At 45.3% G+C, this 17,623-nt stretch overlaps 1 protein-coding gene across 4 annotated transcripts in view; it reads left to right on the plus strand.

Moving 5' to 3' along the window:
- Positions 1–1,396: 1,396 nt before the first annotated feature.
- LOC147024428 (lysine-specific demethylase 4C-like) overlaps positions 1,397–17,623 on the plus strand; it is an 88,934-nt gene continuing 72,707 nt past the window's right edge. The window contains exon 1 of one of the 4 annotated variants that reach the window (XM_085884370.1): positions 1,397–1,551. The gene's annotated coding sequence lies outside the window, so the exon portion shown is untranslated. Of the gene's footprint in view, positions 1,772–1,804; positions 2,170–17,623 lie in introns of those variants that run through there. The other 3 variants (XM_085884371.1, XM_085884369.1, XM_085884372.1) reach the window with 3 other exon arrangements.

Below are 17,623 nucleotides of genomic sequence, written 5' to 3' on the forward strand. Positions count from 1 at the left end.
GGAATGTTCCAGAGGAAGTTTTGCACCAAAGGTCATAATCCTTGACCTTTGACCTTTAAAGTTCACAAAGGTCAAATTTTCAAAGTTGTGGGAATCGAACCGGGTTTTCGACCTTCTTCAACGAACTATCTCCAATAAGCTATAGCACGTATCCTGTTTCCTTATTTTAATGTCCACAACATTGTTTTGTGACCTTTAAAGGTTATGCAAAGGTCAAATTTTAAAAGTTGTTGAACGAAACCGGGTTCTCGACGTTTTGCAGCTGTTGATTGAAGGCCACTATAATTAATTATAACTTGGTCAAAAATTATCACATTGTCTCATCCTTGACTTCTGAAACAATCTACATCGTCAAATACCGCTTGTGAACCATCATAGTCTTCAGACTTTCATTTTCAATTTTGTTAATCAATCTTCAACATTATCATTAACGATTTGTTGAACATTTGATGCCAAAAGCTGAAATGGTAAGTTATGAAATGCACGGACAGACAGACAGACACACACAGACACACACACAGACACACACACACACACACACACACACACACACACACACAGACACACACACACACACACACACACACACACACACACACACACACACACACACACACACACACACACACACACACACACACACACACACACACACACACACACGATTAAAAAAAACCCGGCTGTCTCGTGCTGTGCAGCGGTGGACGGGTTAACGTAACAAGGCCTATTTGCACTCGGTGACTTTTCCCTGTGACATTTTGACCCCATTATTAACTATTCCTCTCCATATGCTCATAATCGGGGTTTGTTGAGAATTTGATGACAAAAAGGGTTCACGAAGCCAGACTCGGTGGCGTCATGACATGTTCGAGCGTCCGTGGTTCGAACCCCCAGCGGAGTCGAACCAAAGACTGAAAAATACTTTCTTGTTTGACGCTCAGCATTTAATAAACAATAGACAAGGACAAAGAACCACATGTTGCGCAATTATAACGACAAGCTTTGACGGGCCGAACGGTCCTTCTTCGTCGAAGTTCTTTGTGAGGGGAAATATTTGAACAAATTATTTAAAGAGCATTAATCACTCGTGAGGTGATGATTTTGTAAAATAATGAAAAATAAAAATAAAATGGAGTCCATCAAGAGGTCCTCACACGTCGTTTTTAATTAGGAGAGCAAAAAATAAATAAATAAATAAATGTTCAATTGCGCGACGTGTCGATTCTCGTAGATCTGAAATCCGCCATTAGCTCGTTCCTCACGAACACGTAATCCGCACGAGCGAGCAGATTAAAAAAAAAAAAATTCTTTTCACAACAAACATTCGTAACGAAAATCCCGTTTCATCGCCTCACGGACATTTTTTTTTTTTACGCAAAACAATTTGTTTTCTATCGAATCTCTGAGGAGATTTACTCGCGGAAGCTTTTGCTTCGAACATATACACCATCGAATCCATTTCGTTCGGTCGTCGACTATTGCTTCTCCGACGGCCTCGCACGTCAACACATGTTAATCTCCGTCTTTCCAAAGCACGTTGCGAAGTTTCACGTAAGTGAGAGCCAAAGGATAACAAACAAACAAACAAATAACTCGGTTTCTCAGGGGGTGGTTTCTAAAAGGTCTCTCAGCAGTTTCCATCTCGTCATTGGCATTTTCCTGTTGTTGTAAGTGGGAGAAAACGTACATTTTCCTCAACATTATCGTGGTGGTTCCGTCATTGGTGATTTTGAATCCGCGAGTGGTGGAGACCATGACGCTCGACGTGCAGGTACAACAACGAAATGGGGTGGGGGTGGGTGCAAAAGCGGATGTAGTATTAAAGGCCTAGATTCGAGGCGCTTTTTTCCTGACGATTAGAGGGAAAAGATTTCCCCGGACAATTTGATGATATAATATTAGTAGTAGTAGTAGTGGTCGTCGTGACGCTGAGGGTGGGAGCGAAGGGGCCCAGGGGGAGCTCGGTTTGTGCCGCTGGTTCCCAGGAGGTGGGTTGGCGTCACACCTGGACTTCGTGTCTTGGCTCATCAGCTGGGCCTCGACCTGGGCCTCACTTCAGCTGCTGCCACCAGACGGTGCCGCGTCGTCTCGCTTTTCCTCTGCACCCTGGTTGTTGTTGTCGTCGTGGTGCTCGTCGTACTTGTTTAGTAGCCTCGTGGTTTTGATTTTGTAAGTAATACTTTTACATCGTGTTTCATGTATTCGCTCCCAATTCACTTTGTACCCGAGCCCTGTTCTGGTTCCATGTCGTACACCCTTTTTTTTTCGTCGCTCGCATGGCTTTGTTAAACGATTATTCGGGTTTTCATTTAATTACATTATAAATGCCTTTTATCGGACGTTTTGCTTTGATAACAGATACACGGTCGGTGTTGGTGTCGTTCTTCAATGTGCTGCTTCTTCGTTTTATTTTATTTTTTTTTTGCTTTCGGATGATTTATTTTTGTTTTAATGTCCCATTGTATTTTAATTTGTCGGAAGTTTGTGTGTGACGTTTGGGATTTTGGTTCGTCGGTTAATGGGATTGTGTCTGTGCATGTCAAGTGTTTTTATTTATTTATTTCCTCATTGCTTTGAACACACACACACACACACACACACACACACACACACACACACACACACACACACACACACACACACACACACACACACACACACACACTGGAGGTTATATTTTCACTGCTCTCTGTCTGGAGGGTATCTCAAAAAGTTGTGAATGGATTTGGACGAAACGTGGTGAACAGGTTGGGTTTGTGACCATGACAAATTGATTCGATTTTGCTTTAGATCCGAGAGATGGGGCCAAAATGGATATGTAGCATGATATTGCATTTTAAAACTGGGTAGATGAGTTGGGCAGGTGATAAGAACAAGCCCATCAGATTTGGCTTCCTGTCAAAATCCAGATCCGACTAATCGGTGGGATAAAAAAAAAACATAAACTGTTCACCTGGTGGAGGTACGTGCTCTACCCAGTGCCCGTCTAGTTTATTTGTTTGGTGGCCTAGCCCCAGTGTGTGTGTGTGTGTGTGTGTGTGTGTGTGTGTGTGTGTGTGTGTGTGTGTGTGTGTGTGTGTGTGTGTGTGTGTGTGTGTGTGTGTGTGTATAGAACATGTCTTGTCCATCCTGAATATCTCACGTAGTTGATGAATTGTATATAAATATAAAACTACATTTCCTTTTCACCTGCCATGTGACGTGTAAATAAAATAATTGGATCGAGTCTAAACTGAAGATGCAGGTAGTTTAATGATCCTTCCTTAAAACTACCACTATCTACATAACGGTCACAATTGATCTCGCCTTCATATGGAATCGGCCGTGGAATGTTTTGGCCCAAGCTTTTCACGAATCGGCTCGACAGGCCTCACGTTCGACTGATGGCGGCAGAAATTTTGTGCATTTGTTCAGGGTGCTGGTGATAACCTGCCGACTCTTTGCTAAAGACACCACAGGTTTATTTTACGTCCTCCAGCAAATGCTCGTAGACATACCATCCGAGGGACGATGCACTTTGTGATGTCGATACTGTGCTTGCGAAGCACCACTCTGTTTATCGTGGGGTTGTGAATCGAAACGTGAGCTCTGCACCATCCTGTCATGTATATGTGTATGTATATATATATATATATATATATATATATATATATATATATATATATATATATATATATATATATATATATATATATATATATATATATATATATATCCTGGTGTTGGCGTAGTGGTTAGGGTAGCGGCTTGGGATCCAAAAGGTCCTGAGTTCAAGCCCCATTGGCCGCTTGAATTAATACACCAGGAGGTTGATTCAGCCTGTCATCCTTCCGAGGTCGGCGAAATGAGTACCAGTGTACTGGGCCTGGTGTATGCCCTGGTTAGAATAGTTGCACCATATCCCTGTGTCGTAAGAGGCGACCAGGGTTGCGTCAGGAAGGGCATCCGGCATAAAACCTGTGCCAAATCATAATGCTGATCATAACGGATGATCCACTGTGGCGACTCCTAACAGGAGCAGCCGAAAGAAAAAGAAGAGAGATATATATATATATATATATATATATATATATATATATATATATATATATATATATATATATATATATATATATATATATATATATATATATATATACCATGGTTTTGCTGAACAACCCATGTGACTGTTGGAGGCTGTATCGGTTGTCTTGCTGATGAAACGCACAGTATATCGGTGACCCATGTACATGGCTTAATGTTAGAACAAATAAATAAATAATCCCATGTTTATGCCACTTCAAGCAAGCTGTTATGCTCCCCCCCCCCTGGATCCTTATGCAGTGTTTTGCAATTTGTTAAATATTCAGTAACTCGCCATATGTTAGTAAGAGAACACGCTTTTGTTCTTCGGCTTGTCTTTATTTTTCATACTTTTCATGTTATTATATACAGTTATTCCGATTTTAGAGCAAGGTGTACGTGTTGTATTTTCGAGCTATCTGTGTGTAATCCTACCGTTTAAGAAATGTTGGTGTGATAACTGAACAGGTGATGAGAGAACAAGTATGCCGAAGTAATACAATGGCGAACAGGAACTTGCCAATTGAGCCAAAAAAACTATATGTGGCAGCACTTGTATGTGAGACAACCAATGAGGTTGGGGTGAGGCTAACCCTATGATGTTGTGGTGTACAAGTTGTGCCACTCATAATTTGATGGTTTGATTGGTTGGTTCAAGGTCTATTTATTTATTTTTCTTTTCTCCCCCCATAGATGTGAAAATGTAGTTTTGGTAAATTTCAATGCAAGTTTGGTGGGAAACTGTGTATCATTCATCTCTTTGGCATGAGCATCCACCTCGTGCATGGTTTCTTCCCTTCTTGGTCCCCGTGGTCCGGCAAGCCTCTGGCCCTACGGAGGAACACCTTGCCACGGCATTGACCTTGTCGAAACACGTGTTGCCATTTTCCTGCACAATGGATGATGCACTTGTACTTGTCAAAATAGGGTTTTACCTTTCGCCCTCGATTTTCCCCAGAAAGGGTGAAACGCAGTACTTGTGGCAGTTTATTCTGATCTTTGACCATGACACTGCACTTTCCCTCTGAATCGGTATTTTAATTTTTTTTAATACCAGAATTTTTTTTATTTTTTGCTTCCATGCATTATATAACTGGTGCGGCACATTCAGTATTGATGTTTGTACTCGTTTATTTGCATTCTGTGGCATCTGTTCAGTCTTTACAACAGATGTTGGCATTTACCAACTGCATGTACCGACTCGAAGAAAGAAACGCCTTGACCTGGTTATATTGCTTGCTTTGGTTCAGAGTTGAAGGTTTTTATTTCTTGTCGGTATAGTTGATGATTTATAGTCAGGTGAAGCATGGCGACGCCTAATTCTGGTTGTTTGCGTTGCAGTTTCTCTCTTTCTTTTTATCCCTAATCAGGTGGCATAATTGGGGTCTCTCTCACCTTCTCTTGTCTTTCTGATAAAAGGGGGGTGGGGATGGAGACAAAACGCCTTCTGGATTAGGTTTCATGACAAACTACACCTGCCACCTGGTTCATTTGGGCCACAAATTGCCTTGATCATACGTGGAACGTTTATATAGGTGCGACACGGGTTGAATTGCATTGAATGGAATTCCCGCTCTACGTTCAAGTGTTCTTTTGTCCACGAGATTTTGTTGCCACTATCTGATCAGAGAAATTGTTCTTCCTTACTGATTGACTGTGAGATGGGGGCCACGGTCATCTGCACTGTTGTTTCCTTTCACTGATACGATGAGTACGATTGATTATCATCGAAGTGAATGATGATGATTCTTGCTTGCACTTTGAAGTGGCAGTGACTTTTTATGGCTCTGCCAAGGAAGTCGCCATTGATATTGTTTTCAGGTTGTCCGCCCGGGTTTTGTGACCGCGATAACTTGAACGGTTGAAGGGGATCCAAGTCAAACTTGGTCCACGTATGTATAATGATGCAGAGATGAACCGATTAAATTGTGGGGTCAAGAGGTCAAAGGTTCAATGAGGTATAAATTGTTACCGAGCTAATTGTGAATCAATGATGGGATTTTGACCAAACTTGATACAAGTGTTTATATACAATATACATAGATATAATTAGTTTCAGATACGGGGTTTGCCACAAGGGGAAGCCCTCAGATCTCTCTCGAACGCCTGGTCCTGAGGCCACTGGGCACAAATAACTTTGTGTCATGGTTGCTAGCAACCATGAACACTATTTGGTCAACCACATGTCCAGTGTCCTCAGTCTAATTGCCGCTTAACTGCAGGTCACAGGCCTCCTGACCAGGGGACGTGCCCCCGGTTATGCATCATGCTTATCTTAATTTTGGTGGCTGAGCACAACTGCTGGTGCAAACTGGACTTGAATGAGCCAATTACGTGGGGAATTATAATCTCTCAGATTAACATATTTGTGAACAGCGCTGGACAAACGGGAGGGGAAAAAAAACGAACGCACAAGGATCGGAAATGAAGTTCAACAAAAAGGGGGTTTATTTACAGCAAAAACCAATGGTGAAATGTGAAATGCAGGGTCATGTGGGGATGGGAATGTACGGAAGGGTAAAAATGAATGACTCGAGGGCGAATGCAATTCAAAATGTATGACAAAGAGTGAAAGATATATATATATATATATATATATATATATATATATATATATATATATATATATATATATATATATATATATATATATATATATATATATATATATATATATATAAACATATTTGCGGGCCGGGGTCTGGCGGAGAGAACGACTGCTCGGTGGGGGAAACTACGTCAATTCCCACCAGACTCCCCGGAATTGTAGGCCGTCGCTCACGGATAATTCCGTGACGCGGCGGGTTGCTTAACCGACTGTGGACGCCAATACTTCAACCACGTGGCATAGGGTCCTCCTGTCTAGAACCAAGTTACCTAATTAACCGCACTGTTTCAACTCCCGGGGAACCATGCTCTCGATACGCCTTGCCCGAACCGGATCACTCGACCAACTACCTTTCCGGATCGGATGCAGTCGAGCGGCACTGCCAAAGACGTACCGGTTTGAAGGAACGGATTATCGGGAATAAAGACCCGGCTAAACTTGAATCCGAACCATGCTGGACCAATGGAGGAAAAGACTAAGGCGAGCTGGGAACATTTGCGGTGCCGCGAGGAGGAGTGATGTAAGCGACACATCGGCCATTTTGGAGTTAATGCCATATAGCACTATTTTAACCCTTTCCCTATCATCCGAGCACGTCCCTTACATCAAAACTCCACCCGAAATAGGGCTGAAAGTCTTGCGAAAAACTTTCACAAGCGCTGTCTCGCCAGCCGAGTCTGGCTGGATGCTATTTCGAGGAGGAATGTAAGCGCCCGAGGCAATCTTCCTTGGTGGGAGGTGGCGTGGTGCAGCGTGACCATTATTACCATTCTTCTCGTAACTATAAGTAGTTTTGGCACTACCATAACACATAGTTAACCTTCCATGACCAGTAATAATAGGTTTTTGGTATTGTACTTCACTACAATCATGGAAAATAGTGCTTTGGTTAATATGTAAACCACCCGTTTATAATGTAAAATTTCGTACCCTACTGTCCCCCTCCCCCCTCCCCCCCCACTCCTCATTATATGATCAGCTTCGGCTTGAAACAAGGATTCTTGTGGTTTTTAAATGATGTTTATATCTATAACAAAATTACAGCGTTTGAAGTTGTGCAAACTTTGACTAGGATTTCTGACGTTTTAAAAAAAATGTCGCTTGCATCACTCCTCCTCGCGGGGCCGCATTTCTGCAATTATTTATTTACAATAGGCGAGGAAAAGCATGTGGCACAGGAAAAAGGTTTATTGGTGTGTTACGCAGGGGAATTATGAGAGAGGTGTGGTGTGACAATTATGCAAGCAACTTATAAAAGCAAACAGTGCAAACTTAACGCGAGACTAATAAAAGCAATAATAACAACAATAAAGATCTTAAGCAGGCTTATCTAACGGACAGGCGCCAACACACTCTGACACACACTTGGACAAAATAAACCCAATGAAAAGAAAAAGGTCTTCTGCAGCCGGGGTGGGAGGGAGTTGAGGTCACAGTTTAGGGTACCTGAGCAATCTGGGGAAAGGGATGCTCCGTAGTGCGGCACCCGACAAAAGCTGTGCAGTTCGGTCTACAACTGCATGTGTGGCAATCATGTCTGCAGCAGGAGCTCGAAAAGGAGAAGAGCAGAGTCAAAGGTGGGGATCAGCAGTAGCAGGACCAGACAGAGGCTTGGTCGAGGTCCTGCGGACGGGAACCGTAGTCGGGCCGTTGAGGCGAGACGTGGGCAGAACCAAGCAGCGGGACACCTTTGCATCCAACCAACCCAGACTTCTCCCTTTCAAAACCAACCACTTTGACCTTTCAAATCCACAACAACCTTCCTTCTTCCTCACTCAAAAACCACTCGCATCCAACTCAACTCTGAGGATTGTCCCGTGCTTTATAGATCACAGAGTTCCGGGTGGAGCCATGGCAAAGCCGACGTCATTGTCCGTCCCGATTGGACCGAGCCTTCATGTGGTCCACCTTTCTGGGCAGAATTTCGGCCAGACTCTGGTAAGGCCCGCCCACACTGCCGTGTCTGGGTTTAGGAAGGTGAATGGTCGCGCAGCTACTGTAACCATCCTCGGGATTCTGCCTCAGAAAACCAGTCTCTGGGTAGGCGATCGTCACACTGTGGTCAGTTACACAAGGTGAACTGCAGCCCAGTCTAGCCTGATGCGGGCCAGCCAATCTCGGCCGAGGAGAGACGGTCCCTCCCCTGCACGACGTACACCCGAAGCGTGGCGACCTGGTCTTGGTACCGCACAGACACGTCTGCCATCCCGACTGGCATTATCTTCTCGCGGGTATACGTGAACAGCGTGAGGTTTGACCTGATAAGCTTCAGGCCGTTGAGTCTACGCGCGGTCTGTTCGCCGATGATCGACACAGCCGCTCCCGTATCGACCTGGAACGTGATCGGCGTTTTGTTCACTTCGACTTCCACCGTCATCGGGCGCGCCGCCGCTGGACCAATTGAAAACAGGCCCATCAATGGCCGCCGGTTCTGCCCCGGGTCGCCTCGCACATCGCCGTCCATGACCCTAACGGTGGCCGGCACCCCATGGCACACACGCTTCAGATGACCCACCTTGTGACAATTCAAACACATGGTGCCTTTATACGGGCACGCACGGCGCAGGTGTAGACCTCCGCATCCCAAACACGTCCGTGAACTTGCAGGCCACGGAAGAATGCTTAATCCGCGCCACGAACTCAGCGACGCGTTCCTCTGCCCCTTTCGAGAGGCGATCGAACTGGTATCGAGCGAGCTGTAATGACTTCTCTGGCGCCATGTGTGCTTTCCTCTTCTCCACAATGTCCTGAAACGACAGCCCGTCATCACGGGGCTTGTCCGGTGCCACCAAATCACTCAGTAGTCGATAATGCTCCGCCGAAAGCGAAGCGAGCAAGATCGACTTCTGTTTGCTCTCGTCGACCACATCATTCGCGTGGAAATAGCATCCCAATTGCTCCGAAAACATTTCGAAGTCGTCTCTGACGAAAACGGGCATGTGTCCGTTTTTATCCCATCCTCGTCACCAACTGGAGTGTACGAGGTGCAGTGGAACACGAGAAGCAAGCGCGCCAGCATCAACTCCGCTTTATTGAGCGACCGGAAGTACATCCCTGCCACCCCTAGCGGGCGAGGCATGATATACGAAAACCCAATCACGTGATACAGCACAGTTATAAGTTCTCGACGGCGATGTGGGTCAATGTTGCATACGTCACAATGGGCGTGGCCTCGGGATGCGTTACAAGAGTGGGGACGAACGCTGGAAGCTCGTAATTGCTTGTCGGAGCGAACGGAGGGATTATTGAGCAACAGGACGCTGCCAATTATTCGCACCTGTTCGTCCTGAAATTTGGATAAAATGGAGGCGATTGCCGTTCTCGTTTCCTGCGTTACCTCTACCGTGTTTCCAAGCCTCGGTGGCGTCCATGGGGAGGCGTAGATGAGGTGGGTAGTTCCTCCTGGTTCGTTTTTTAGTGAAGGCTACGTCGTAGTTAGTGGGTTGACGTTTTTGGATCTTCTCGCGATGATGAATGGCGTGTTCGTGTTAATGTAACATAAATTAACGTGTGAATAAAAATGTGTACCAATAAATGATAAAGATTGTGTTTTCTGTGGGGTTGTTTGAAGGAAGATGATGTTGGAAGACTGGTAACGGATGGCTGGGTTCTGGGTGCGCGATTTATATTAAAATGGGATTTTTGGCGCGATATGCAAATGAGCTCGTGTCGCACAGCGCGCGCCACAAAGGTTATACAGAAGTTGATTACCAACCCCCCCTCCCCCCTCACTCCCGGGGAAAACCTCTCCAGCCCTCGCTAACGCATTGTATTACATTCAACTTACCACACAAGGGACTACTCGACGTACACTGTGGATTGTGGAAATAACATATAAATAACAATAATAATAATAAATAAATTTCCTTTGGGGTGGGTTCCTAGAACCGCAACATTATATTATGATGCAAAGATGAACTGATTCGATTGCGACGTTAAAGGTCAGAGGGCATGTCATGTAAAAAAAAAAAGATACCTGAGAACAGCTGAAGGGATAGAAAACAAACTTGGGACAAGTACGGGTGATGGTCATAATGTGGGCGGAGTCATATCGACGACGTCACGGCATCTAAGAGTGCCGTTATTGTGTGAAATAAAGTTAATTCGATTTGACATCTCATTCATTCATTGCTGGAATAATGCATCACCAGCCAAACCAGCGCTCCGCGCGAAGTTTCTACAGTGAGGGTTCGTTAGGACGTTGATATATCCGGTGTTCACAATGGGATTTATAGAATTTATTTTTACCAGTGCGTGGCCGTACGTGCAAACCAAAAAATAAAAAAATAAAAAAAAAATAATAACTTTCAAACCACGTGCCAGAAGCAACAACCACACAGGCTATTCCTTCGCTCTCACGTGCCCATATGTGCATGGCCGCACGTACAAAATATATATATATATATATATATATATACTTTAAAACCGCTTGCCAGAAACAAACACACAGGCTGTTCCTTCGCTCTCGCGTGCCCGTACATGCGTGACTGTACGTGCGTGGCCGTACATACAAAAAAAAAAAAACTTTCAAACCACGTGCCAGAAACAACCACACAGGCCTTTCCTTCGCTCTCGCGTGTCCGTACGTGCGTGGCCGTACGTGGAAAATAAACTCAAACAACCACACAGGCCGTTCCTTCGCTCTCGTAAACGACGACTGGATTGGGGCATTGTGTTTATCTATAAATGCGCATAAGAAATCGAGAAATTATTAGAATACAGTAAGTCATCACTATGCAGAAGTAGTGCGTGCCCATACGGAATGTTCACATCATTCCACGAATTATCGCTTTCATTGAAGTAACAACTGCTGTGAAACTTACACACACAGAGTTAATTAAAATCCAAATTCAAATCAAGTTTACCTCCGTCTTTGCTCGCCATGACATTTGCAGCCATTGACCATTGCCACTCCTATGCTATATGGTGAGGCAACAGGGTAGGATTTGTCGGAGACCTGAAAGTACAGTGTCATTAGGTATTCCATGTTCGAATTGTTTTAGTGTGAAAATAGTTTAAAAAAAAAATAGTTTGCAAAGCATACCACCAAATTGAGATGCATTTCGTTGGCAAGCATGTTGAGTAGAGCTGAATTCCTTAACACTTCCAAAGGCCACACCGTTTTGACAATTGGAAACTAAAAAAAGTTGTGCACTTTTTTTGATAAATTATTTTCAGAACAATTTTTCTTTAATAAATAAATAATAATAAAAATTGTCTCCATGGACACACCTTTATCTTATTAGCACCTCTTCCTAAACAACATTGCTGAGGAAACGGCGCTTCTTTGTTTCCTCGTCCAGGGCAAGAATGCGGAGGCTGCTGGATCTGCCAACGTTTTGATAAATTATTAGTTTTAATGGCCAATTATTCAATTAGCGCCAACGTATTTTGCCTTTTCGCAAGGAAAAACACAAAGAGAAGAGAAGAGAAAAAAAACCCGTAATGGCGAACGCGGCTGAGGTTCTCTTCCCCCATCGGCCACGCCTTCGCAGCAACGTGTCCTGTCATTGGTTGGTAAATAAATGGCCGCAGCAACGTGTCTTGTCATTGGTTGGTAAATAAATGGCCATAACTTAGGAAGAACTTGTCAGATTAATATCAAACCTTGAAAAGGCACATCCTCAGGTCCCCAGCAATATATCTGGCAAGTTTCAATTAGATCGGACCAGTGGTTGTCGAGAAACAGCGGTCACAGGCACACACACACACCCACAGACAGGCACACACACACACCCACAGACAGAGGCACACACACACACACACCCACAGACAGGCACACACACGCACCCACAGACAGGCGCACGTGCACACACACACCCACAGACAGGGACACACACCCACAGACAGGGACACAGGCGCACACACACACACCCACAGACAGGCGCGCACACACACCCACAGGCAGGCGCGCGCACACACCCGCAAGTGCGCGCACCCACAGGCAGACACACACACCCACACGCACTCACAGACACACACACGCACACACACGCACCCACAGACAGGCACACGCACCCACAGACAGGCACACGCACCCACGGACAGGCACACGCACCCACGGACAGGCACACGCACCCACGGACAGGCACACGCACCCACGGACAGGCACACGCACCCACGGACAGGCACACGCACCCACGGACAGGCACACGCACCCACACATACAGGCACACGCACCCACACATACAGGCACACGCACCCACACATACAGGCACACGCACCCACACATACAGGCACACGCACCCACACATACAGGCACACGCACCCACACATACAGGCACACGCACCCACACATACAGGCACACGCACCCACACATACAGGCACACGCACCCACACATACAGGCACACGCACCCACACATACAGGCACACGCACCCACACATACAGGCACACGCACCCACACATACAGGCACACGCACCCACACATACAGGCACACGCACCCACACATACAGGCACACGCACCCACACATACAGGCACACGCACCCACACATACAGGCACACGCACCCACACATACAGGCACACGCACCCACACAAACATACACCCAAAGAAATGGTGTCAGCATGTGCAGAAGAGGGTTTTACATTACAGACACTGTTTTCTAGGAGTGGCATTACGCCTCTCAGCGGTGACGGTCTGTCGACGACGGACGTAATGATGTCAGCGAATGCCCGATGATGTCACGACGTCATCACGCCTCTCAGAGGTGACGCCACACGTTGCCATGCAAACGAATGTAAAAATTAGATAATCGCCAAAAATTCCCAAACATGTCCGTTTGGCGCCATCCCACCCAGCTGATGCTGTACATTAGACCACAAAGCACCCGCATGCTGAAAGTGGTGACATTCCGTTTGGCAGTTTCGGACGAGATGCGTCCACAAAATATGGCTTGGTGTATTAATATAATAATGTGTATAATCTATCTATAATTCCAGCAATCTGTGTGTCTGTGACCGCTGTTTCCCGACAACCACTGGTCCGATCTAATTTAAACTTGCCAGGTGTATTGCTGGGGACCTGAGTATGTGCCTTTTCAAGGTTTGATATTAATCGGACAAGTGGTTCCCAAGTTATGGCCATTTATTTACCAAACCAATGACAAGACACGTTGCTGTGGCCATTTATTTACCAAACCAATGACAGGACATGTTGCTGCGTAGGCATGGCCGATGGGGAAAGGGCGCCTTAGTTACCGTGGCGTAGGAGTGGCAGTGATTGTCATGGCAAGCAAAGACAGGGAGGTAAACTTGATTTTAATTAACTCTGTGTGTAAGTATCACAACAGTTGTTACTTCAATGCAAGCGATAATTCGTGGAATGAATGTGAACATTCCGTACGGGCACGCACCACTTCCGGATAGTGATGACTTACTGTATTCTAATAATTTCTCGATTTCTTATGCACATTTATAGATGAACACAATGCCCCAATCCAGTTGTCGTTTACGAGAGCGAAGGAACAGACTGTGGTTGTTTGAAAGTATTTTTGGGGGGGGATGGGGGGTGGTTTGCATGTTCGGCCATGCACGTCCGGGCACACGAGAGCGAAGGAACGGCCTGTGTGTTTGTTTCTGGCACGTGTTTTGAAAGTTTTCTTTTTGCACGTACGGCCACGCACGTACTAGTGTGAAAGTAACAAAGCAAAATTCTATTTTGCAATTCAATAATGTTTGGTGTGCTATTATTATGATTATTTTTTTTGCATCGGCAAGCACGTACATATATCGGCTGAGTTGAGGCAGCTTGTCTGGGAACTGAGACAAGATTGGCTGAAGACAGAAGAGTGGACCTGGGTGTGACAGAGCTCAGGAGATACCATAACTGAGAAGATTGCTGCACTTCAATAAACTAAGTTGTTTGTCATTGCCATTTACAGACTGGGCAACCAACTCCTGGGTTAGAGGAGAAGGGGGAGGCAGTAGTGGTTGTGCTGCTTGGTTCTGCTTTGAGCTCATGAAGAGCAGGCAATAAGCTCGAGGTTGCGTCCTGTGAAACTCAAGTTTGGCATGGGTAGAGGCTTTTTGCACCTCTACGAGCCTCAACATTGTATACAGGTAAATATAAACCTACTTTGCTCTCCTGCACCAATCGTGCCAATGAAAGGAGAAAGACTGAATCTTTGTTGCCCTCCAAAAAGTTCTGAACGAGTTCCCACAAAAGATATCATCTGTTCTTCTTGGCAATCTCGCTGCAGATATTGGGTCAAGAACAGTCGAAGAGTGTGTGTGTGTGTGTGTGTGTGTGTGTGTGTGTGTGTGTGTGTGTGTGTGTGTGTGTGTGTGTGTGTGTGTGTGTGTGTGTGTGTGTGTGTGTGTTTGTGTGTGTTCATTCTTGGTACCGGTCCCCATGGGTGAAGCCAACAATACTGGCAGTCAGAGCTGACATTCCTTTCCCTAAATGAGATAACAATTTGCTACACCTGGTTTGCGAAAAGGAACATCAAGACTCGAACCTGGCAGCATCCGAGATCTAGCGTATGGATGCTGCATGGACTATGCAATTGTGCGACAGAAAGATAGGAGGTTATCTCTGGATGCATCCATGATGAGAGGTGCAGAATGTCATACAGACCATCAATTGCTGCCTCGTGAAGTCAGAATAACAAGGTCATGGAAGCTATACCCAAGCTCTCAGCGAATGGGAGGACGATGTGATGTGAACAAGCTGTGCGACAACCATGACGACGAGGAGACCAACCTCGGAAAGTGGTGATGGTGGAGATTTCAGGAGCAACCATTTCAGGTTGAGAGAACATTGGCCATCGTCTCACACAAGCACGACGGATAGGCCACTAAAGAAGCACCAAAAATGCTGAGGTTGGGCAAATATGTTAACAAAGCCATTTCACCTGAAATGGGTTATTTGGAGGTATCTCTAACCACACAAAAAAGTCCACTCGAATCCATCCATGGCAAACGCCCGTTTTCACTGAAAATCCAAGATGGCCGCCTCCGCGGAGTGTAAAATATTGAAATAGGTATAACTTTGCTGAAAATCAACATAGAAACACAACGAGACAAGCAGCGAAAACCAACCTTCAAACTCCAAACACCCCAGCAGCCCCAACAATGTCTCTCAGCTTGTCAAAGACATACAAGACAGAAGCATGACTCTGGATGATGCACTACAGAGCGATGCATTGAGCAACATCCGCACTGCTTTTGAAGATTGGCGTGCATCAATGCAAAGCTATGGCACTGCAAGATTGTGGATACAATACCAAAATATGGTATCCATTCTTAGGTCCTTCATTCGTTCTGCTCGTATCGGTTGCTGGCCTCTGTATTTGCAGTCACTGCGTGAAATGCACCCTTTTCTTGCTGCTGTCGGTCACGACAACGATACGAAGTCTTTGGCTTTGTTCATCCCAAGAATGATTGACCTGGAACAAACCCATCCAGATGTATATAGGGCATTTATGAATGGTCTCTTTCCAGTCAGAAGAAGTGACGGTGCGTGGTCAGGAATTTTCACAGACCTCTTCATAGAGCAAGTTCTGATGGCCAGCATTAAATCAACTGGCGGCTTTAACCCAAGAGAGTGGATTCAGTGACAGCACTCGACTTCTCTTCCTGCTCTCAAGACCTGTGTGTGCCAATATAAGCCAGTCCATTTTCGCGATAGCTGGTTTATCTATGGATACACCTGATGGACATCGTGAGATAGCAGCAGCCCGGATACGTCGTGACATGAGTGATATACAGAAGATTCTCCATGTGTTCCTTGAGCGTGGCGTATTCAACAAACCATCATTGAAAATTGTAAGTCTATCAATTGGCTTGGTGGCAAATGATTCTGTGAATGCAGATGAGGCTCAAAGTGTTGGAAAGAAGATCCTTGATTCCATGGTCGGACAATCTGTCGCAGAAGACAAGTTTTCTCAGAAGAATCAAGTTAAGACCCTGGCATTAGCTAACATCTTCTGGTGAACAAATTGAGATGGATTCACAGCATCTCTCTCAGCATCTTCTTCTTTCAGGTTTCAATGGTGACATAATATATTATATATTATACCCCCTCTATCCCCAATCTATCTCTATCCCTGAAACAACCATTACCACTTCCAGATCTCTTCCGATATGAGATGTGCTCTTTCCCACCATCTCTCTTTAACAACCATGTGTGCATGAGGATTGGGGCTAAATCGGAAATCATTCACCACCTCCTCAAGCTTGTTCCAGAGAGCATTAGTGAAAAGTCCTGTGACATGAGTATGCAGTACATCATTGATGGTGGTAGCCTGCTTCATAAATTCTCATGGCCTAAAAATGCCAGCTACTCAGAGATCTGTGAAATGTACGGCCGACACATCAAGCAATCCTACCGTCATGCTTTGGTTGTGTTTGATGGGTATCATGGATCTAGCACAAGGATGAAGCACATTGTCGCAGGATGGGGAATGATATAGGTGCTACAGTTTTGGTTTCACCAGAAGTGCATGCAACCATGACCAAGAAGAGCTTTCTTGCCAATCCCTCCAACAAGCAAGCATTCATCAATCTACTTGCAGAGCAAATGACCAAAGCGGATATCACCATTGAACATGCAACAGGTGATGCTGACTACAAGATATGTATGTCAGCATGTCTTCATGCCAAAGAGAAGCCAACAGCTGTCGTCGCCGAGGATTCTGATGTGTTCCGGCTGCGAACGCAACATGCCAATATTGCTGACAAAGACTTGTACATGGTGACGTCCAAACAAACAGTGTGTATGACAACTTTGGCAAAGAAGCTTGACCCATTACTCTCTGGCACCCTGCTCTTTCTGCACACTTTCAGTGGGTGTGATGCTACGTCTAGACCTTATGGGATTGGCAAAGTTTCAGTACTCAAGAAATATGCAGAACTAGAGCGGTGTAGTTCAATATTCATGTCTCCATCTTCATCTAAAGCAGAAATAGAAAGAGCTGGAGAAGATGCCTTGTTGATCATCTATGGCTGCAC

Source organism: Eptatretus burgeri, chromosome 6 (assembly GCF_056783735.1).
Source record: "Eptatretus burgeri isolate ZD-2024b chromosome 6, Ebu_testis_v1, whole genome shotgun sequence".
In the NCBI taxonomy this organism is placed as follows: domain Eukaryota; kingdom Metazoa; phylum Chordata; class Myxini; order Myxiniformes; family Myxinidae; genus Eptatretus; species Eptatretus burgeri.